This window comes from Macaca mulatta, chromosome X (genome assembly GCF_049350105.2).
Source record: "Macaca mulatta isolate MMU2019108-1 chromosome X, T2T-MMU8v2.0, whole genome shotgun sequence".
In the NCBI taxonomy this organism is placed as follows: Eukaryota; Metazoa; Chordata; class Mammalia; order Primates; family Cercopithecidae; genus Macaca; species Macaca mulatta.
In genome coordinates this window covers 20,924,163-20,946,963 of record NC_133426.1, presented here as the reverse complement: position 1 = coordinate 20,946,963, position 22,801 = coordinate 20,924,163, and the positions used below count along the sequence as shown (strand labels likewise).

Genomic DNA, 22,801 nt, shown 5'->3' with positions numbered 1-22,801 from the left:
TAGATATAGGATTATATCATCTGCAAACAAAGGTAATTTGACTTCTTGTCTTCCTATTTGAATACTCTTTATTTCTTTTCCTTGCCTGATTGCTCTGGCCAAAACTTCCAATACTATGTTGAATAGGAGTGGTAAGAGAGGGCATCCTTGTGCCAGTTTTCAAGGGCAATGCTTCCAGCTTTTGCCCATTCAGTACGATATTGGCTATGGGTTTGTTCTAAATAGCTCTGATTATTTTGAGATATATTCCATCAATACCTAGTTTATTGAGAGGTTTTAACATGAAGGAGTGTTGAGTTTTATTGAAGGCCTTTTCTGCATCTATTGGATAATCATGTGGTTTTTATCATTGGTTCTGTTTATGTGTTGGATTACATTTATTGATTTGCGTATGTTGAACCAGCCTTGAATCTCATGGATGAAGCCAACTTGATTGTAGTGGATAAGCTTTTTGATTTGCTGCTGAATTCAGTTTGCCCGTATTTTATTGAGGATTTTTGCATTGATGTTCCTCAGGGATATTGGCCCAAAGTTTCTTTTGTTGTTGTGTCTCTGCCAGGTTTTGGTATCAGGCTGATACTGGTCTCATAAAATGAGTTAGGGAGGATTCCCTCCTTTTCAATTTTTTGGAATAGTTTCAGAAGGAATGATACCAGCTCCTCTTTTTACCTCTGGTAGAATTTGGCTGTAAATCCATCTGGTCATGGGCTTTTTGTTTTGGTGGGTAGGCTCTTAATTACTGCCTTAATTTCAGAACTTGTTTTTGGTGTATTCATGGACTCAACTTCTTGGTTTAGTCTTGGGAGGGTGTATGTGTGAAGGAATTTATCCATCTCTTCTAGATTTTCTAGTTTATTTCCATAGATATGTTTTAAAATATGGAATGCCTTATGAATTTGAGTGTCATCCTTGCACAGGGGCCATGGTAATCTTCTATATATCCTTCCAATTTTAGTATATGTGCTGCCAAAGCAAGCACTATTTTTCTTATTATTTTAAATTTTTGTGTTAAAAATTTCAAACATACAGAAAACTTGCAAGACTAAATTAATCTAGATTCATAATTATTATTTTTCATGAGTCAGTTGCAAAGACATTATAGACATTATGTGTCCTCACCCCTCAGTATTGGAGCATGTGTCTCCAAAAATAGAAAAATTTTTTTAACATAAAATCAATATAATTATCCAATTTGGAGCATTTATTATTGATACAATAGTATTATCTTATATTCCATACTCATTCAAGTTTCTCAAATTGTCTTATTGATGTCCTTTGGAGGATTTTATTTTCCTGATCCTCAGAAGAATTTTATTTTCCTGATCCTGATCCTAATGGGTGTTATAATTTATTTTCCTGTCTTATTGATTTCGTTTGGAGGATTATATTTTCCCGATACCTCTTGAGTCTCTAATCTTGAATAGTTTTACAGACTTTCTTTTACTTCAGTGAAGCTGATTTTTTTTGTAGAGTAGAGAAAATTTAGTTTCTCTACTATTCCTTAGTTTGACTTTGCTGACTCTTTCCTTCTGGTTAGATTCAAGCTAGCTTCTTTCTTTTTAAATTCTCTCTTTCTAGATTTTAAATTTTATATGTGAGATATTTCTAACAAAGAAGCCTCATCATGCCTTCTTGAATTATATACAACCTAACATCTTCTGTAGATGTTTAATTAAATTTAATTAATTAAACAAGAGTGAACAGTTCTAGATTGTATCATAATCATTCCTATTAATATACTAGTTTTGAACAATAAAGAGGAGGAAAATGGTTTTTTAGATTTTTTATTTATATTTTTAAATCATAGATAAATCACAGTTTTACATATTTATGGCACAATGTGATGTTTTGATACATGTATACATTGTATAATATCAATTCTGTGTATCTATCATGTTCATCACTTTATACCTTTTCATTTCTTTGTGGCAAGCACAATTAAAATTCCCTCTTTTAACTATTTTGAAATATTCAGTAAAATATTGTTAACCATAGTCACTCTACTGTGCAACAGTACACCAGAACTTATTCCTCCTAACTGTAACTTTGTACCTGTTGACCAATCTCTCCCTATCTCACCCACCACTATCCCCCAACACACACTCCTCAGCCTCTGGGAATCACTACTCTACTCTCTACTCCTATGAGATAAACTTCTTTCGATTCCACATAAGAGTGATATCATGCAGTATTTTTCTTTCTGTGTCTGACTCATTTCACATAACATTATGTCTTCCAGTTCATCCATGTTGTTACAAATGACAAGATTTCATCCATTTTTGCAGAAGAATATTTCATTGTGCATATGTAATACATTTTCTTTCCAATTATTCATCGATGGACACTTAGGTTGGTTGCATACCTTGGGTATTGTGAATAGTTCGACGACAAACATGGGAGTTCAAATATACTGACACTGATTTTATTTCCTTTAGATATATACTCAATAGTAGGATTGCTGGATCATATGGTAGCTCTAGTTTTAATTTTTTTAAGGAAACTCCATACTGTTTTCCATAGCAGCTGTATTATTTTATATTCCCATCGACAATGTGTAAGTGTTCCCTTTTGTCTATATCCATTCTGGCATTTGCAGTTTTTGTCTTCGATAATAGCCATTCTATTTGGGGTGAAGTAATATCTCACTTTGTAGCTTTGATTTTTATTTCATGATGATTAGTGATGCTGAGCAATTTGTCTCTACTTTCTGACCATATGTATGTCTTCTTTTGAGAAATGCCTATTCAAATATTTTACCCATGCTTAAATCCAATTATTTGTTTTCTTTTTCTGTTATGGGTTATTTGAGCTTCTTGTATATTGTGGATGTACAGGATCTGTTGTGAGATGCATAGTTTGTAAATACTTTCTCCCATTCTATAGGTGGTCTCTTTACTCTATTGTTTGTTTACTTTGCCAAGCGAAAACTTTTTAATTTGATATAATCCCATTTGTCTATTTATGCTTTTATTGTCTGTGGCTTTGAGGCCTTGTCCAAAAAATCCTTGCCCAGACCACTATCATAAAGAGTGTCCTAGGGACAGGCATGGTGGCTCATGCCTGTAATCCCAGCACTTTGGGAGGCTGAGGCAGGCAGATCACAAGGTCAGGAGATTGAAACAATCCTGGCTAACATGGTGAAACCCTGTCTCTACTAAAAATACAAGGTGTGGTGGCAGGTGCCTGTAGTCCCAGCTACTCGGGAGGCTGAGGCAGGAGAATGGTGTGAACCCAGAAGGTGGAGCTTCCAGTGAGCCAAGATTGCACCACTGCACTCCAACCTGGGCAACAGAGCGAGACTCTGTCTCAAAAAAAAAAAAAAAGAAAGAAAAGAAAAGTGTCCTTAATGCTTTCTTTTAGTAGTTTTATTGTTTCAACTATTGCATTTACATTTTTCATTCATTTTGAAGAAAAGAGGTTTAATGACTCACAGCTCCACAGGTGTTACAGGAAGCATGAATGGGCGGCCTCAGGAAACTTACAATCATGGTGGAAGGTGAAGGGGAAGCAAGCACCTGTTTCTATTGGCAGCAGGAGAGAGGGAGTGTGAGGAAGGAAGTGCCACACCCTTTTAAAACCATCAGAACTAGTGAGAACTCACTCGCTGTCACAAGAGCAGCATGGAGAAATGTGTGCCCATGATCCAGTCACCTCCCACCAGGTTCCACTCCCCAAATTGGGAATTACAACGTGAGATTTGGATGGGGACACAGGGCCAAACCATATCATTCTGCCTCTGGCCCCTCCCAAATCTCATGTCCTCACATTTCAAAACACAATCATGTCTTCTCAATAGTCCCCCAAAGTCTTAACTCACTCCAGCATTAACCCAAAAGTCCAAGTCCAAAGTATTATCTGAGACAAGGCAAGTCCCTTCTGCCTGTGAGCCTCTAAAATAAAAAACAAGTTAGTTACTTCCAAGGTATGATGGGGGTACAGACATTGGGTAAATGCTCCCATTCTAATGAGAGAAATTGGACAAAACAAAGGGGCTACAGGCCACATGCAAGTCTGAAACCCAGAAGGGCAGTCATTAAATCTTGAAGCTCCAAAATAATCTCCTTTGATTCTATGTCTCACATTCAGGGCTTGCTGATGCAAGGAGTGGTCTCCCAAGGCCTTGAACTGCCCCTGTGGCTCTGCAGGGTACAACCACCTTGGCTGCTTTCACAGGCTGGCATTTAGTGTCTGTTGCATTTCCAGGAGCACAGTGCAGGCTGTCTGTGTATTTACCATACTGGGGTCTGAAAGACAGTGGCACTCTTCTCACAGCTCCCCTAGGCAGTGCCCCAGTGGGGACTCTGTGTGGGGCTTCAACTCCACATTTTCCCTCTGCACTGCCCTAGTGGAGGTTCTCTCTGAGGGCTCTGCCTCTGCAGCAGACTTCTGCCTGGACATTCAGGCATTTCCATACATCCTCTGGAATCTAGGTGGAGGTTTCCAAACCTCAACTCTTGCCTTCTGTGTACCTGCAGGCCCAACATCAGGTGAAAGTTGCCAAGGCTTGGAGCTTGCACCCTCTGATGCCATGGTCTGAGCTGTACCTTGGCCCCTTTTAGCTATGGGTGGAGCTGGAGAAGCTGAGACATGGGGTACCATGTCCTGAGGTTGCACAGAGCACCTGGACCATGGGACTAGCCCAGAAAACCATTTTTCCCTCCTAAGTCTCTGAGCCTGTGATGGGAGGAGCTGCTGTGAAGGTCTCCGAAATGCCCTAGAGACATTTTCTCCATTATTTTGGCTATGAACATTTGACTCCTCTTATGAAAATTTCTGGAGCCAGCTTGAATTTCTCTCCAGAAAATGGATTTTTCTTTTCTACCACATGGTCAGGCTGCAAATATTCCAAACTTTAATGCTCTGCTTCCCTTTTAAATATAAGTTCCACTCTCAGACCATCTCTTTTTTAATGCAAATGAGCATAGGCTTTTATGAGTAGCCAGGCCACATCTTCAATGCTTTACTTCTTAGAAATTTCTTCTGCCAGAGACCCTAAATCATCTCTTAAGTTCAAATTTCCACAGATCCCTAGAGCAGGGGCCCAATGCTGCCAGTCTCTTTGCGAAAGCATAGCAAGATTGACCTTTGCTCTAGTTCCGAATAAGTTCCTCATCTCCATCTGAGACCACCTCAGCCTGGACTTCGTTGTTCATATCGCTCTCAGCATATGATCACAACCATCCAACAAGTCTCTATGAAGTTCCAAACATTCCCACATCTTCCTGTCTTCTTCTGAGCCCTCCAAACTGTTCCAACCTCTGCCCGTTACTCAGGTCCAAAGTCACTTCCACATTTCCAGCTGTCTTTATAACAATGACCCACTTCCTGGTACCAATTTTCTGTATTAAATCCATTCTCACACTATAAAGAACTACCTGAAACTGGGTAATTTATGAAGAAAAGAGGTTTAATTGACTCACAGTTTTGCAGGCTTAGCAGGAAGCATGACTGGGAGGCCTCAGGAAACTTAAAATCATGGAAGAAGATGAAGGGGAAGAAAGCACCTTCTTCTAGTGGTGGCAGGGGAAAGAGAATGAGGGCGGAAGTGCCACAAACTCTTTAAACCATCAGATTTCATGAGAACTCACTCACTATCATGAGAACAGCTTGAGGGAAGTTCACCCCCATGATCCAATCACCTCCCACCAGGTCCTCCCCTAACACTGGGAATTACAATTCAACATGAGATTTGGGTTGGGACACAGAACCAAACCATATCAGAGAAAAATATGTATTTTGTAGTTTTGGATGCAATGTTCTGTAAATGACTGTTAGGTCCCTTTCGTACAGAGAGCAATTTCAATCCAATATTTATTTGCTGATTTTCTCTCTGGGTGATCTGTCCACTGCTGGAAGTGGGTTTTGGAATTCCCTACTGTTATTGTATTATGGTCTATCTCTCCATGTAGATCTACAAATGTTTGCTTTATATATTTTGGTACTTCAATGTTGAGTGCATGTGTTTTTAAAATTTGTTATATCCTTTTACTGAATTGACTCCTTTGTCATTATATAATGACTTATTGTCTCTTTATAGTTTTTGACTTAAAGTCTATTTGTATGGTATAAATATAACTACCCCAAATCTTTTGGTTTTCATTTGCATGGAATATCTTCCTCTCTCACTTTATTTTCAGTCTATGTATATTCTTAGATGTGAAGTGAGTCTCTTGTAGGTGGCATGTAGTTGGGTCTTGTTTTTTTAATCCATTTACCCAATTCATGTCTTTTAATTGGATAATTTATTTACATTCAAGGTAACTATTGCTAGGTAAGGACTTTCTAGTGTCATTTTTTTCATTGTTTTCTAGTTGTTTTGTAACTCTTCTCTTTCTTTTACCCCCCTTACTGCCTTCTTTTGTAATTAAGTGGTTTTCTTTAGTACTATGTTTTGTTTCCTTGTTTTTTTATTTTTAGTGCACAAATTACAGGTTTTTGCTTTGTGATTATCATATGGCTTACAAAAAACAACTTATAGTTGTAACAGGTTATTTTAAACTAATAACAAATTAACTTTGATTGCAACAAAGAAAAAGAGGAAAAATAATTCTACTTTTTGCCTCCCACACCAAACATTTTGAATTCCTGATTTCACAATTCACATCTTTTTATACTGCATTTTCCTTATTCTACTTATTATTATTTTTAATTGTTTTGTTTTTTAATGTCATCCTAAAGATATAAGTGATTTACACACCACCATTACATTATTACAGTATTCAGAATTTGACTGAGTACTTACTTTAACCAGTGAGTTACATACTTTCAGATGTTTTCATTTTTCTTGTTACCATCCTTTTCTTTCAACCTGAAGAATTCTCTTTGGCATTTCTTATAAGACATGTCTAGTGGTAATAAATGCCTTCAGCTTTTGTTGTGCTGAGAAAAATATTTACTTCTCCTTCATTTCTAAAGGACAGTTTTTCTGGACACAGTAATTTTGGTTGGAAGTTTCTTCCCCTTCAACACTTTGAATATATTATCCCACTGTCTCCTTGCCTGTAAGGTTTCTGTTGATAATTTTGCTGTTAGACATATTGTGATTCCCTTCTTTTCTCTTGCTACCTTCAAGAGCCTCTGTTTGCCTTGATCTCTGGCAATTTGATTATCATATGTTGTTTCTTATTTGTGTCTTACTTGAATTGAATCTGATTGTAGATCTTTGGCCTTCCTGTACGTGAATATTTATATGTTTTTGTACATCTAGAAAGTTGTCTGTTATTATTTCTTTAAATGAACTTTTTTTACCTTTCTTTTTATCTTTTCTCCTTTGAACACCAATGACCTATGTGTTTCCTTTTTTGATGTTGTTCTATAATTCCTGTAAGCTTTCTTCATTCCTTTATACTATATCTTTTTTCTCTCCTTTAAGTGTGTATTTTTGATTAGTCTGTCTTCCAATTCACAGATTATTTCCTCTGCTTGGCCAATTCTGCTACTGATGTTCTCCATTGCATTTTTTCATTTTGTTTCTTGTATTTTTAACTTCCAGCATTTGTGTTTTAAGAAAATATTATTTCAATATATCTTAATTTCTCTAATAAATTTTTGCATTGCTTATCTGAATTTTCTTGAAGTTTGCTGAGCGTCATTGAAACAGCTATTTTGAACTCTTTATCAGGCATTTCTTCCATCTCCACCTCTTTTTTTAACTTTTATTTTTGTTTCCAGGATATATGTGAAGGTTGGTTCTATAGATAAAATCATGTGTCATGGGAGTTTGGTGTACAGATTATTTCATCATCCAGATAATAAGCATGGTATCTAATATGTAGTTTTTCAATCCTCACTCTCCTCCCACCCTCTACCCTTTAATAGGCCCTGGAGTCTTTTGTTCCCTTTTTTGTATTTATGTATACTCAGTGTTTAGCTCCCAAATATAAGTGAGAACACAGAGTGTTTGGTTTTCTGTTTCTGCATTACTTTGTAGAAACATTGCTTAGGATAATGGCCTCCATCTCCACCCATGTTCCTGCAAAAGACATGATTTCTTATGGCTGCATAGTATTCCATGATGTATAAGTCCCACATTTTCTTTATCCAGTCAACCACTGATGGGCATTTAGGTTGAGTTCCTATCATTGATTTTATGAATAGTGCTGCAATGAACATATGCATGCATTTGTCTTTATAGTAGAATTATTTATATTCCTTTGGATATATACCCAATAATGGAATTGCCAGGTCAAATGGTAGCTGTGTTTTAAGTTCTTTGAGAAACCACCAAACTGCTTTCCACAGTGACTGAACTAATTTACATTCTCACCAGCAGTGTATATGCATTCGCTTTTCTCCACAGCCTTGCCAGCACCTGTTTTTCTTTCTTTTTTTTTTTTTTTTTTTTTTTTTTTTGCTTTTTACTAATAGCCATCCTGACTGGTGTGAGATGTTATCTCATTGTGGTTTTGGTTCTCATTTCTCTAATGATTAGTAATGTTGAGTGTTTTTTCATGCTTGTTGGCTGCACATGTGTCTTAATTTGAGAAATGTCTGTTCATGTCATTTGCTTACTTTTTATGATGAGGTTGTTTGGTTTTTGCTTGTTGACTTGTTTACATGCCTCATAGATTCTGGATATCAGACCATTGTCAGATGCATAGTTTGCAAATATTTTTCTCTCATTCTGTAGTTTGTCTATTTACTCTGTTGATAGTTTCTTTTGCTGTGCAGAAACTTTTTAGTTTAATTAGGTCCCATTTATCAATTTTTGTTTTTGTCACAATTGCGTTTGGTGTCTTTGTCATAAAATTTTTGCCAGGGCCTTTGTCTAGGATGACGTTTCCTAGATTTTCTTCAAGAGTTTTTGTAGTTTTACGTTTTACATTTAAGTCTTTCATCTATCTTGAGTTGATTTTTGTATATGGTATAAGGAAAGGTTCTACTTTCAATCTTCTGCATATGGCTAGCCAGGTATCCCATTACCATTTATTAAATAGTGAATCCTTTTTCCATTGCTTGTTTTTATCAACTTTGTTGAAGATTTATCACCATCTCTTTAGACTCAGTCACTGATGCCTTATTTTGTCCATTTGGTGATGTAATACTTCCCTGTTTGATCTTGCCCTTTGTGGCTGTACATTGTTGTCTGAGCATTGACATAGTCACCTAATTCAGTCTTCAAAGCCTGACTTTGTTTGTAAGATACCTTCAGAAGTAAGCCGGTTCAGAGATACAGGGCAGGTTGACTGGTAACCCATAACCCTAAGCAATGATCACTTCAGTCGTTGCAAAACTTGGAGCACCTCAAGCCCAGGACCACCAGAGCTAGAATCCTTTCACTACTGAGTCTGACACAGTGCTGTGTTGCCCCCAAAGCTCACAGCTGTTCAGACCAGTACAGTACTGGGATGCACCCAAGGTATGTGACTACTACAGCCTGCCCTCCACTGGAGTTTATTTAGGGCCAAAGTCTGCTGTAGCTGGCTGGTGGTGATGTGAGTTGTAACAAAAGTCCATTCCACTAGGGCTGCAGGCTCCTGTTTGGCACTGGGGTGGGCCTAGACGCTCCATTTATGGGCACCAACATTGTATCAGGGGCTGAGGGGCCCTGCCCTGTGCTGAGTTTTACTGAAGCAAGTCAGTACTGGGTTGCAAGGTGATGTTCTATGCCACCTCTTTTTCCTTCCCCCAAGCACATGGTGTCTTTCTCCACGCTGTGCTATCTGGGGCTAGGAAAGGGGTGAAGTGGGTAATTCCACACCCACTGAGGCTAAGCCAATATTCGGTTGCACCTGAAACCCGCAGCTGCTGAGACCAGTGCAGTACTGGGATCCACCTAAGGCTGAACCTTCTGCTGAGGTTTATTCAGAGCCTGAGGTTGCTGTTATTGGCTAGTGGTGATGCGGGCTGGAATATGAGTCCATACCACTGGTGTCACAAGTTCATGTCTGGCACCAAGGCAAATCTAGAAGCTCTGTCCATGGGTATTGGTTTGGTGTCAGGGGTTGAGGGATTCCACTCGGTGTTGGGTTTAACTATTACAGTCCTGTTATTGTGTTTCAAGCCAAAGTTCTGCACTTACTTCCTTCTCCTTCCCCCAAGTAAATTGTATCTCTCTCTTTCTCTCTCTCTTTCTTTCTTTCTTTCTTTCTTTCTTTCTTTCTTTCTTTCTTTCTTTCTTTCTTTTTCTTTCTTTCTTTCTTTCGTTGTTTATTTGTTTTGTTTTGTTTTTGAGACAGTGTCTCACTCTGTCACCCAGGCTGGAATACAGTGGCACGATCTTGGCTCACTGCAAGCTCTGCCTCCCAGGTTCACGCCATTCTCCTGCCTCAGCCTCCCAAGTAGCTGGGACTACAGGTGCCCGCCACCATGCCCGGCTAATTTTTTGTATTTTTAGTTGAAACAGGGTTTCACCATGTTAGCCAGGATGGTCTTGATCTCCTGACCTCGTGATCTGCCTGCCTCGGCCTCCCAAATTGCTGGGATTACAGGCATGAGCCACTGCACCCGACGAATTGTATCTCTTTCTTTGCTTTGCTGCCTGGGGTTTGGGGTGGATGCCTTGGTAATGTAAAACCACCCTTCCTACATTCTTCAATGCATCTTTTCTTATTATTATTCTAAAACAAGGTACTGTGATCTCTCCTCTGGTTTCCTAGCTCCTGTGAAGGATTTTTTTGTGCATGGATAGTGTTCAAATTGATGCTTCTGTGGAGGACAATTGCTGGATGGTTTTATTCTGTCATCTTGCTCTGCCATCCATCGAGCTTTTAGATTTGAATTACAGATTTTAAGATATACTAAACAATCGAATTTTATGGGAGATCCTTGATTACAAATTTATTCCTGCAATAAATAATGCAAAATGACGCCAACATAGTGGCCACCTTTTAGCAGGAGGACCAAAGGAAGAATGCAAGATCATTTTCTAGTGAAGTTGCTGCTTGATCTTTTATCAAGCATTTGCTTTCCAGTACTAATAATTACCCCTGAAAGTTGGAATTTACTTGTATTTCCTATTGTGAACTTGAATCATATTTCATGGAGTTTCATTTTTATCTTGGTAGATAAACTATTCACCAAATTTTTTTTGAGACATAGTCTCACTCTGTCACCCAGGCTGGAGTGCAGTGGCATGATCTCGGCTCACGGCAACCTCTGCCTCCTGGGTTCAAGTGATTCTCATGCCTCAGCCTCCCAAGTAGGTGGGATTTCAGGCATGTACCACCATGCCTGACTAGGTTTTGTGTTTTTAGTATAAATGGGTTTTTGCCATGTAGGCCAGGCTGATCTCAAACTCCTGGGGTCAAGTGATCCACCCACCTTGGCCTCCCAAAGTGCTGGGATTAGAGGTGTGAGCCACAGTGCCCAGCCTATTCATTACATTTTAATTCAACAGATACTTATTGTATACCTACTATGTGGCAGATATTATGTTAGGTGCTAAGGACAAAAATCATAAATATTTGACATCTTTTCCCTTCAGTGGGTAATTGTTCAATAGGGAATTAGGATGTCTGTATAAATAACAGTATAATGGGATAAGTACCTGAGAAGTATTATGAATGAAGTATGGTAGAATCATAAGATGGAGACAATTAACTGTTTTGGAGGAGCATCAGGGTTAACTTTTGAGCTGAACTGTTTAAGATCACAAAGAGATCTTTACACAGAGAAGAAAAGATAAAGACTATGTTCCAGGCACAGTTCCAGGTACATGGAGTTGAAGTTTTAATGTAGTGGAAGAAACAGACATAGATGTGAGATATAATATAAGGCAGTTCTAAAAGTACAAAGTGCAACGAAAAGATTGTGTTGTGATTAATTCACAACCAGAAGGAGTGCATGTGGGGGTGTACATCTTGGTTTTTATGACTACGCACAAAAGTCCTGTACAAAAATCTCCTTTCATATGGTCCAGAATATAACATAGCTCAGTAACTTTCCTCAAAGAAAGATGATCAGAAACCAAAACTCTACTGGAATTACAGGATATTAAAAATGTCTATCAGTTCTACTTTTTGGTGTGTGGGCAACAGTCAATGAATGCCTCCTTCCATTAACTTGGCATAGATATCATCAATCCTAAGAATTAGAAGAAGGATCCCACTAGGCAATTTGATTTTTAATCCACTAAAATCAAAACATATTATGTTCTCATCAGGTTTGATAGAAATAACTATAAGAGTTGCTTGCTTTGGAAATTATCAAGGCTCAATAATTAATCTCTGTTTACTAAATAAGTCAGATTGCTCACTTCATGCTCAATTATTTTTCTTCTCATAACTGCTCAATCATAATCTATGAATACATTTTCTATGAATCTCTAAAAATCTATTTTGACATGATTTTGTCTGTCCTAAAAAGAAATCTTCTTCTTAGTTAATAATGCATTATTTCTACTAGAATTTTGTAACTTAATCAAATCTAATTATACCCAGTTGAAAACATATCTATCTCTCTATCTTTCCTTCTATCCATTCATCCTCCATCCATTTACCAATCCATACATTCATGTCATCATTAAACTTTAGCAATTGCACATATGTCTGGAGAGCTATCCCCATGTCATAGCCAGTCTAGAACAACCTGACCCTCTTTGGGGTTATTCCACACTTCTCATGGTAACTCAAAGAGGTGTCCTTCCTGGTTAATGCTAAAAACTACCCTTGTGCTCATCCTCAGTCAGTCAGTCTTTCCATCATCAAGGCAACGTGATTTAAACTAGCTTCTTCCGTTTCATATTCACCCCTGAAACTACATGCCACCATTTTTGACATTGTGTCTCCTAAATTATTTTTCTTAAGGTTCACTGTAAATTTATTATACCAGAATAAAAATGCATTGGGTGGTTGCACAAGTCAAGGTTTGCTTTCACTCTTCCAAGGCTCTGAGTGAACTATACACCATCTGCTATTTTTTCTAAGCATTTACAGAACTATTAGGGCTGGGAATACTGAAATGATCAAACTAGTCTCTTCTCTTATGGACTCCAAATTCTAATAGGGGAAATCTAATGGTAATAGACTTATCCTCAGAAGATACTATGGGAGCAGAGAGGAAGAGAGGCTGGGACTGGGGAGGCTAATTTTTGCAGAAAGAGTAATTGGCCAGACAGAAAAGGAGAATATACAAACTATCACCATGTGAAATTCATGGTGGTGTAACACAGCATGGGGAGTTAAAACTAGTAAATATGCATGTCAAGAACATAAATTTTGAAATACTATTCCATGTTTCTATTATTTCTTGCTGCTCATACCAATCCCTTATTTAAATAATTGTGAAAGTGTTTCTTATTTATCTAAATTGACAAATAAAAATTGTATATATTTATCATGTGCAACATGTTTTCAAATAGGTATATATTGTGGAATGGCTAAAACAATCTAATTAACATATACATCACCTCACATACTTATCTTTTTTGTGGTAAGAACACCAAAAATATACTCTCTCTGTGATTTTCAAGAATACAATAAATTGTTATTAACTATAGTCACCGTGTTGTACAATAGAGTTCCTGACCTTATTCCTCCTATTTAACCGAAATTTTGTATCCTTTGACCAACATCACCCCAATCCCTTCACTCCCAGCCCCTAGTAACCACTATTTTTCACTCTGCTTTTATGGTTTCAACTTTTTTAGAATCCGCATACAGGGAGATTATTAAGTATTTGCCTTTCTGTGTCTAGCTTATTTCACTTAACATAGCATCCTACAGATTCATCCATGTTGTTGCAAATAAAAGGATTTTCTTCTCATTTACAGGTACATAATATTACATTCTGTATATATAGATATTTACTTTATACACTTATCTGTTGATGGATACTTAATTTGATTCCTCATCTTGGCTCTTGTGCATAATGCTTCTATGAACATGGGAATGTTCTCTTTGACATACTTTGATATACTTTGGATGTCCCCTCTAAATTTCATATTGAGATGTAATCCCTAGTGTTGGAGGTAGGGCCTGGTGGGAGGTCTTTGGGTCATGGGGGCAGATCCCTCATGGCTTGATGCTGTCCTTGTGATAGTGAGTAAGTTCTCATGAGATTTGGTTGTTTAAAAGTATATGGCGCCTCTCCCTCTCTCTTACTCCCTTTCTTGCCATGTGAGAGGCTTGCTCCCCTTTCACCTTCTGACATGACTGTAAGCTTCCTGAAGCCCTCACCAGAAGCTGAGTACATGCCAGTGCCATGCTTCCTTTACAGCCTGCAGAATCATGGGCCAATTAAACCTCATTTCTTTACAAATTACCCAACCTCAGGTATTTATAGCAACACAAGCGTGAGCTAACACATACTTATTTCATTTATTTTGGATACATACCCCATAGTGGGATTGTTGGATAATATGATAGCTTCATCTTTAATTTTTTGGGGAACCTCCATACTGTTTTCCATAATACCTGCATTGATTTACATTCCCACCAACAGTGTGTAATGGTTCTCTTTTCTCCATATCTTCACCAACACTTGTTATTTTGCATCTTCTTTATATAGCCTTTCTAACAAACACGAAGTGATATCTCATTGTGGTTTCAATTTGTATTTCCCTAACTATTAGTGGTATTGAGATTTTTCCATATACCTGTTGACCATTAGTATGTCTTCTTTGGAGAAATGTCTATGCAGGTCCTTGCCCATTTTTTAATTGGGTAATTTGTTTTCTTGCTATTGAGTTGTTTGAATTCTGTATTAGTTAGCATTCTAAACAGGGACAGAACTAATGGAGTATATATATATATGAAGGGGAGTTTATTAAGTATTAACTCACATGATCACAAGGTCACACAATAGGCCATCTGCAGGCTGAGGAGCAAGGAGAGCCAGTCTGAGTTCCAAAACTGAAGAACTTGGAGTCCAATGTTCGAGGGCAGGAAGCATCCAGTATGGGAGAAAGATGTAGGCTGGGAGGCTAGGCCCATCTCTCTTTTCATGTTTTCTGCCTGCTTTTTATTCCAGCCACACTGGTGGCTGATTAGATGGTGCTCACCCAAATTAAGGATGGGTCTGCCTTTCCCAGCCCACTGACTCAAATGTTAATCTCCTTTGGCAGCATCCTCACAGCCACACTTAGGATCAATACTTTGTATCCTTCAATCCAATCAAGTTGACACTCAGTATTAACCATCACAAGTTCCTTATATATTTGGGATATGAAGCCTTATCAGATGCATGATTTGCAATATTTTTCTCAGCCTGTAAGTTGTCACTTCACTTTCTTGATTGTTTCTTTTGCTGTCCAGAAACATTTTAATTTGATATGATCTCATTTGTCTACTTTCACTTTTGTTGCCTGTGCTTTTGGGGTAATATCCAAAAAAAAAAGTATTACCCAGACCAATGACATGAAGCTTTCCCCTATGTTTTCTACTAGTAATTTAACAGTTTCTGTTCTGATGTTTAAATATTTATAATCTGACCAGCCTGGGTAACATACTGAGACCCTATCTCTATGAAAATAATTTAAAAAATTAACCAGTGTGGCGGCATGCACCTGTAGTCCCACCTACTCAGGAGGCTGAGATGAAATAATCACTTGAGTCTGGGAGTTTAAGATTATAGTGAGCTGTGATTGCCCTACCACACTCCAGCTTTGGTGACAGTGTCTTAAAAAATTTTAATAAATAAATAAAATTAAAAAACAAATCTTGAATTCATTTTCAGTGGATTTTTGTATACAGTGTGAGATAATGGTCTAATTTCATTCTTCTAAATGTAGAAATGCAGTTTTGCCAGTACCCTCTTTATTGAAGAGACTGTTATTTCCCCACTGTGTGTTCTTGGCACATTTGTAAAAAACCAATTCACCTTAAATGTATGGAATTATTTCTTGGATCTCTATTCTATTCTGTTGATCTATGTGTGTGTGTGTTTATATTAGTACCATGCCATTTTGATTAATATTGATTTGCAACATGTTTTGACATCTGGTATTATGATGCCTCCAGCTTTGTTAATTTTTATCAAGATTGCTATTTGAGGTCTTTTGTTGCTGCACACAAATTTTAGGATGGATTTGTTTTTTCTATTTCTGTGAAAAATGCCATTGGAATTGATAGGGATTGCATTTTAATCTGTACATAGCTTTCGGTGATATGGGTATTTTAACAATATTAATTTTTCCAACCCATTAATACAAATGTCTTTCTATTTATTTGTGTCTTCTTCAATTTATTTTATCAATATTTTATAGCTTTCAGTGTACAAGTTTTTTGTTACCTCCTTGGTTAAATTTAATACTAAGTATTTTATTTTTAGCTATTTTAAATAGGCTTGTTTTCTCAATTTTTAATGGATAGTTTGTTGTTGGTTAATAAAAATGCCACTAATTTTTGTATGTTAATTTTGTATCCTACAAAATTATACATTATGATTTCATATCCCACAAAGTCGTACATTCCATCTTTAATGAATTCATTTATTCTAACAGCTTTTTTGTAGAGTCTTTAGCATTTTCTAATTATATAATCATGTTGTTTGTGAACAGGGACAATTTAAATTTTTTCTTTCCAATTTGAATGCCTTTTGTATAATCTTTCACTTCTCTAATTGTTCTAGTTAGGGCTTCCGGTATTATGTTGAACAGAAGTGGTGAGAGTGTGCATCATTGTACTGTTCCTGATATCAGAGGAAAAACTTCAACTTTTCATCATTAAATATATGTTAACTTTGAATTTGTTATGTATGGCCTTTATTGTGTTGAGGTTCATTCCTTCCATACCTAATTTGTTGAGAGCTGTTATTATAAGAAAATGTTGAATTTTGTCAAATGTTTTTTCTTCCCCTATTAAAGTAATCATGTGGCTTTTGTCCTTTACTCTGTTAATGTAGTATATCACATTTATAGATTCATGTATGTTGAACCATCTTTGCATCCATGGGTTAAATTTCACTTGATCATTGTGAATGATCCTTTTAATGTGCTGTTTAATTTGGTTTGCTAGCATTTTGTTGAGGATTTTTCCATCTATTGTCATCATAGAAATTGGCATGTAGCTTTCTTTTCTTGTAGTATCCTTATCTGGCTTTGGTATCAGGGTAGTGCTGGCCCCATAAACTGAGTTTGGAAATATTCCCTCTTCTTCAATGTTTTGGAAGAGTTTGAGAAGGATTGGTATTAATTCTTCAATTAATGGTTATGTTTGTTCTTCTTATACTAGCTCTCGAATTAGGGTTGGTTATGTTTAGTAAAATTCAGCAGTGAAGCCACCAGGTACTGTGCTTTCCTTTGATAGTTTTTTGGTTACTCATTCAATCTTGTTACTCATTAATGATCTGTTCAGATTTTCTATTTCTTCATGATTCAATTTTGGTAGATTGCATTTGCCTAGGAATTTATCAATTTCTTCTAGATTATTCAATTTGTTGGTATATACTAGTCTTTTACTGTCCTTTGTAGTTCTGTGGTATTAGTTGTAATGTCTCCTCTTTCATTTCTGATTTTTTTTAGTTTTCTCTTATTTCTTAGTTGGTCTAGCTAAAGTTTTGTCCATTTTGTTTATCTGTCCATAAAACCAACTCTTAGCTTTGTTGATCCTTTGTATTGCTTTTGTAATCTCTATTTTATTTGTTTTTGCTCTGGTATTTATTATTTCCTTCCTTCTATTCACTTTGGGATTAGTTTGTTCTTCTTTTTCTAGTTCCTTGGGGTATAACATTAGGTTGTTTATTTGAGATCTTTCTTCCTTTCTGATGTAGATGTTTACTGGTATAAACTTTTCTCTTAGGCTGCTTGCCTGCAGACTTAACACCACATGGACATTGCCAAGATTTATAGCCTGTACCTCCAGGAATAGCGGACAGCATGGCACCTGAGTCTACTTTAGCCATGGCTGGGGAAGCTAGGGAATACTGTGCTGGAATGCAGGGAGCAGAAACCTGAGGCAACTCTGGGCTATGAGCCCATGGAGGGCGCCCCAGGCCTGTGCCTCAAAACAATCCATTTTACTATCCTAAAGCTCTGGGTCTGTAATGAGAGGGGCATTCTAAAAGATCTCTGAAATACTTTCAGGGTATGATATAGTTTGGATATTTGTATCTTCCAAATGTCATGTTGAAATGTGTTGAAACACCTCCCATAAGGCCCCACCTCCAACACTGGAAGCCCCAGGAGGTGGGGCTTTATGGGAGGTGTTACAGTCATGGGAGTGGACCGTTCATGAATGGCTTGGTGCTTCCTTGCAATAATGAGTGAGTTCTCACTCTAAGTTACCACAAGATATGATTGTTAAAAATAACCTGGCACCTCCTCCCTTCTGTCTTGCTCCTTCTCTCGCCATGTGACATGCCTGCTCACCTTTCAACTTCTGCCATGATTGTAAGCTTCCTGGGGCCCTCACCAAAAGCAGAAGCCAGTATTAGCCAGCATTATACTTTTTGTACAGCCTGCAGAACCATGAACCAAAATAAATCCTTTTTCTTTATAAATGACCCAGCGTCAAGTATTTCTTTGTAGCAATGCAAAATGGACAAACACAGGGTCTTCCTTACATTGTCTTGATGCACCTGGCTTCCTTCCATCCATAGTAATCTCTTTAGCAAAAGGTCACTTGGCCACACTGTTAGTATCCTCCATGTAAACATACTTTTTCACTCTTTACATGGCCCGGCTGTGAATTTTCCAAATCTTTCTACTCCACTTCTCCATTAATTATCAATTGTGTCTTTAAAATTATCACCTTCCTCTTGCATCTAAATATAAGCAGCCAAAAGCAGGCATGCAGAAGCTTTAATGCTTTGCTGCTTAGATATGTCTTATGCTCAACATCCTATTTCATTGCTCTTACATTCTGGCTTCCATAAATCCTTAGAGCATGGACACAATGGAGCCAAGTTCTTTGCAACTGTATAACAAAGATGGCCTTTCCTCCAGTTTCCAATACCTTGTTTCTCATTTACATCTAAGATCTCATGAGAATGGCCTTTACTGTCCATATTTCTACCAGCATTCTGGTCACAATCACTTAAATAACCTGTAAGAGGATTTATACTTACCTTATTTCTGGAGTCTTCTTCTGAGCCCTCATGAGAATTGCCCTTAATGTTTCTTTTATGACATACAGGCTTTTTCTAACCTGCTCCTCCAAATTCTTCCAGCAACTATCTATTACCCAGTTTCAAAGCCTCTTCCACATTTTCAGGTATTTATCATAACATTACACTTACTTCTTAGTTCCAATTATCTGTCTTAGTCCATTTTGTGTTGCTATAACAGGATACCACAAACTGGATAGTTTATTAAAAATAAGTGTATTTCTTACAGTTCTGAAGGCTGGGAAGTACAAGAGCATGGCATTAACATCTGGGGAGGGACTTTGGGCTTCATTATTCCATTGCAAAGGTGGAAGGACAAGTGAGTACATGTGAAAGATAAAGCACAAGGGACTGGGCTCATTTTTATAATAACTCATTCTAACAATAACGGACCTACTGCTATTATAACTACATTAATCCATTAGTGACAGCAGAACCCTTATGACCCAGTCACCGCTCATTAGGCCCAACCTCCTAAAACTGTTGCATTGGGGATTAAGTTTTCAAATGTGTGAATTTTGAGAGACACATCCCAACTGTAGCAGGGTATTTCTAACTAACAGATACTATTAGAATGGAATTCGCAGATATGCCTTGGAATTTGTGCCACAATTCCCACTCCCCTTCTTTTCTTCTCTACCCTCCCCATGGGCAGCTGTTAATCAATTACTGATGAGATGAGAGGGTAAGTATTCAAACTCCCTTGCCCCTTCAGGGGAAAAGCTCAGAAGAGTGACCTCCATTGTCTACAGGGTTATTATCCAGGGATAGAGCCAAAGTTATCCTCTGCAGGACTTAGTTTGATATTACATCTCTCTTTGACTTTCTTTCCTTCTCTATTCTATCTCCTTACTTCTCTATAGGTTTTTGGGGAAAAACAAGTCCTAAAAAATCACTCTCATACAAACCCTTACTTCATGGTCTGTTTCTGGAAACTCAAAATGAGAGAATATTCTATACTTATTGCTCTCAGGGGGCAGCTGCTTTAAAAGAAATACAAAGAAGTAAATAAAGGACTCAATGCTCAGCTTTTCAGGCTCAGTACAGCCTAAACTCTTGGAATAGTTTAGAGAAAAAAATTGAGTTGTAAGAATAGTATCAAGAGTCAGTTCCCTAAAGAATTCAGGACACAATTTTTATGGCTTAAATAAAAGACACAGAAACACATGAAATCAGTCAGGTCAGGTTTTCCCACCTTCTTAAATTAGGTAGCATTCTCACAGGCTAGCATGAAGGAGAGGAGGGTGAGGAGATGCAAATATTGGAGTTAGAACTTGATGTGTGTCTCTGGGAATGAGTCCACAAACCCTCACCTTTAAGGATGGGTCCTCAAGCTTCCATTTAGAGCCTCCCTCTGAAAGGAGTGCAGAGGGAGCTGAGAGAAGGTAGATGACTTGTGGGGTCCTGTGATCATAGGAAGGAAGGCACAGATTGTCCTGCATGTACTTGACAATTGGGGGCCAGAGGGAAACGTGGATAACTTAGGATCATCTAGCAGAGCTAAGAAATAAAAACGGTAGATAAGTGGAGCCTTTAATGTCTCAATCGAGCCAGTTTAGATAGATTATGACACCTGAGTACCAGATACTGCTTTCCTATCCACACAGTACATCATGGCTTTTCTCCTGGAGTGTAGTAGAAAATTCTGGTGTCCATACCACATCCTTTTTGACCACTCTCAAATATTAGCTGCAGCTATGGTGGACAGTTCTTGTGCATCCTATCAACAAATTATCGCAAGCATGCACTCAAATTTTACACTTTACTATCTCAGGATTTTTCTGAAGGAAAAATAGGGCAGTTAGTGCCCCCAGGAGAAATTCTCAACCAATGAATAGAAGTTGAAGGACAACTGCTCCAACATCCTGTTTTTCAGAGATAATTATGAATTGCACTCTATCCAGTTTACAAGAGACCATAGTGGGGTGGAGCCCCACTTGGCCACCACTCAGTAACAAACTCTTTACTGTCTTTTCCTTCTTCCATGTCTCACTGTTTTTGTTCTCTCAATCTTGTTTCCAAAGATTATATTGCAAATAAACTACCAGAACCCAACTCCTCATCTCAGGTGCTGCTTTTAGGGTAACCCAATTTAAGACGTGTGGAAAAGAAGAAAGGGAAGAACTCTCATTTGAGAAAATTCTGAACTGAGTGACTTGCCTTAAATAAACCAAACCTAACTTTTGCTATTGGTAGGATAAGGGTTCCATATAGCAATTTAGTTCAGTTATAGATAAATAAAAATTATATTTTTTCCTACCTCAGTTTACAATCTGTGAATGGCTTACCTAATATACATGCCAGTTATGGTTCCTGACCATTCCATTATCTCTTTTTGTGGGTAATCACTCTCTTTAAACCTCCATGCTGAGAGAAGGCATCTTGGCAAAAGTAGCCACTTAATGGACTGGAAATTGGCACTTGGCACAGGGGCCATCAATTCTGATGGTCTGGCTGGTAATATATGAGAAGATTTGTGGCCAAAAACTATGCCTAGAAGAGCAATGACAATTAACTAGGTCAATCATAGGCTCTACCTTTGGCATCTGAGCAGAAATAATGGGCAGCTTTCTTGGAAAGTATCAGACAATTGATAGTGGGCAGATAAATACAAGGTATAAAAAGAAAGTAAGGGAGTAAAAGAATAGTGGTGGAATACTACTGCAAAGTCCATAGAATCTTACTGCATAAGGGTTAACCAATGGGTTTGATGGCTTAGGTACTGAATGGCAGCTACTTCTGGTTTTTATGAGATTCTTTTTTTCTACATTATTTTATAAAGTTTTTACAACTTCTGACTGCCTTAGATGGCTAGAATAAGTCTCTGTTTCCTGTAATCTTAAGAGTCAACCAAACCCATCTCCAAGTAACTGCAAGTAGTTCATTAAGGGGTTGAAGTAAGTAAGAAATAAGAGAGAAGACCAGATATGTAGGTAGGATTAAAATGCCTATCTTGCAGGTAATAGGGAGACACTGATGAATTTTAAACAAAGAAATGACCTTTCCTTCCCAAAGGTGAATTAAATGCTTGAAAGTTGGCAAGACTGGGCCGGGTGCGGTGGCTCAAGGCCTGTAATCCCAGCACTTTGGGAGGCCGAGGCGGGCAGATCATGAGGTCAGGAGATCGAGACTATCCTGACTAACATGGTGAAACCCCGTCTCTACTAAAAATACAAAAAAAAATAGCCAGGTGTGGTGGCTGGCGCCTGTAGTCCCAGCTACTTGGGAGGCTGAGGCAGGAGAATGGCGTGAACCCGAGAGGCGGAGCTTGCAGTGAGCCAAGATGGTGCAACTGCACTCAAGGCTGGGAGACAGAGCAAGACTCCGTCTCAAAAAAAAAAAAAAAAAAGAAAGAAAAAGAAACGAAAGTTGGCAAGACTGGGAGTGAAACGAATTTAGAGGATTTTTCCCCTATAATTAGGTCAGGAAACAAAGGAAGGCCTGAGGCCAAAATTATGGCAAATTTGGTAAATGATGACACAGTTTTCGATGAGTCTCAGTGAGATGTCTAGAGGCTGTTGGATTTATGGGTCTGAAACAGAGGAGAAATATCTGGGCTTGTGAAACAGACAAGGGAGCCATTAGTATTGGTGGAAGTCATGGGTGAAGGTATGACCTTCCCCAAGATTATCCCTAGTGAAAGGAGAAGATGACTGAGTGTGAATTCCTGGGAAATGGAAAACCTAAAGAAGAGGGAAAAGAAGGAAGCACTTGTAAAAGAGATTGAAAAGTTGCCAGATAAGTAGAAAAATTCAAGAGGTGATCTCTCTGTCAATTCTATCAATCTGTTGACTGAATGTCTCCCACAAATCCTTAG

General features: G+C 37.9%; 1 non-coding gene across 1 annotated transcript; it reads right to left on the bottom strand.

Moving 5' to 3' along the window:
• Positions 1–872: 872 nt before the first annotated feature.
• LOC114675156 (U6 spliceosomal RNA) lies at positions 873–979 on the bottom strand. Its single transcript, XR_003726253.1, has one exon. It is a non-coding gene; the product is annotated as a U6 spliceosomal RNA (small nuclear RNA).
• Between the last annotated feature and the right edge of the window lie 21,822 nt (positions 980–22,801).